Raw genomic sequence first — 1,973 nt, 5'->3', positions numbered from 1 at the left:
AATATATTACCAAAATTTACCGAGTCTACCTGTACTTTTCAATTCTCATCTGCACTCAGTTGGACAGCTTACAAGTGACGGCATAGTGATGAATCTTATTATTTTTTGCTCTTCTTTCGCACTGGATATGTCCCGTGGTGGTTCATTTGACCCATATTTTTTTCATATGTGGGCTTGTAGTCTATATCTTTATATGTTCTGTGTGATTTATAAACAATCAATTCGTTTTGAAATATCCAATCAATGTTGTTGATTTTGTATTAATCAATGTACCCACGATTTACGACACCAAAACAAAATACATGGATAAATATTTAAATATAATTATAATATATTTTATTCTGAAATATTTGGAGTTAAGTCTTTTTAATTGTCGGTAATACCTTCTGACTTAATAAAAGTGTTGCAACAATCATCCATCAAGGAGGTTAAAAGCTCTTTACCTGACACAAAATTGAGAGAAATTAATGTGTTTGTTATGTGAAGAAAAACAAAAGAAGGTCCCACCGAGATTTGAACTCGGATCGCTGGATTCAGAGTCCAGAGTGCTAACCATTACACCATGGGACCGCTGGGATTACCGGGCCAAATTTGTAGATTTATGCAACTATTGTATTAAATTAATTAACGGTAAATGTTTAAAGAAAACTTTTTAAATAACTAGGTTTAAACAGCGCAGTCTATAGAATATAATATTAAAAGTAAATCTCGACAGCATTCATTTAAAAAAAATGTATGTACTCGGTTTAATATAAGAGTGCTTAATGCTTACCTATAGTTATGCCCAAGTTTAAAGAAGTTTTTATTTATTAAAATATGAAAAAACGCGGATAGCTCCTGCAACAAAATCTTTAAAAACAAAATCTATCATAACAGATGCATTTAAATTATAAAATTGATAATTCGATTACGAATATCGAATAAATAGATGATCGATTACAATCGATCATCGAAATCGACAGTCATGTATGAGGAAGAGTTGTACGCGTGCTCGTAATTTCAAATATTGTTATTTTAATGAGATTTCCGACCCCTACGATATTAGTTATTGATTTTGAAATTGTTTTAAAAACTGGCGATTCAATTATTGTTATAAATTACCTACTCGAAAGTTTACCTTACAGTTTTTTATCTTCTTTTTCAGCCTATGAATATAATTAAATGCTGAAAATTTCTATACTTATAGAGATATTCGGTGTAGGATCTCGGATATTTCATTAAATATACAGGGTGTCCCAAAAAGTAGTGATGAACGCAAGTTGGGAGGTAGAGGACCTAGAGGGCTATCCGAATCACCCCCATGTATGTTATGCGATTTTTCGTATTTTCGGAGTTATGACGTTTTTTTCAATTTTTCTGCTATCGCCGAGTACGATGATATTTTCACTCATGGTGACGTGAATTATTGCGCTAGATGCTTAATTTTTTTTGTGTGCTAAGCTGAAAGATAGGTCAATTCAGTATGGTAACATTTATTATCGTTAAATCTTCAAATGGAATAAAAAAAGAGTTAAATGTCAAGAAAGATAAAATTATCCAGTATGTTCAAAACTTCAAGGGCCCATAAAAAAATAAAATCACATGAAAAAAGTTTTCCATTTAGCTTTTAAAAACTTGCTCTATCTATTGGGTAGCTACCCTAAAAATTTCATTTTATTATTCAGAAGGTTTCAATCGAAAAATTGAAATCTAATGTGGTAAGTGCAAATATTTTATTAACATGATGATCATTAAAACTATTAAATAGGTGTTTAATTACCAGAAATTTTTAAAATAACTCAGCTATGGCTCAATGCAAGTGCGACATCACCTTAAAAAGTTGTCTTTTAAATGTCTGAATGCCCTTTTATCATTTTTAATGGTTTCTTCTGCTACTATGAATTTCGGGGTTATTTCGTCCAAATTGTGGCATTCTTTCAAGTAGCCGAGGTCTTTTTAGTATCCCCATTGAAACAATTCAATGGGGTTTAGGT

General features: G+C 31.3%; 1 non-coding gene across 1 annotated transcript; it reads right to left on the bottom strand.

Moving 5' to 3' along the window:
* Nucleotides 1-498: 498 nt before the first annotated feature.
* Nucleotides 499-570, bottom strand: TRNAQ-CUG (transfer RNA glutamine (anticodon CUG)). The gene has a single exon. It is a non-coding gene; the product is annotated as a tRNA-Gln (tRNA).
* Between the last annotated feature and the right edge of the window lie 1,403 nt (nucleotides 571-1,973).

Source organism: Colias philodice, unplaced genomic scaffold (genome assembly GCF_061535455.1).
Source record: "Colias philodice isolate Cphi_HAF_F1 unplaced genomic scaffold, ilColPhil1 Martin Lab GWU primary ptg000018l_1:1-1108441, whole genome shotgun sequence".
Lineage (NCBI taxonomy): Eukaryota > Metazoa > Arthropoda > Insecta > Lepidoptera > Pieridae > Colias > Colias philodice.
This window is presented reverse-complemented; position numbering and strand designations above follow the sequence as displayed.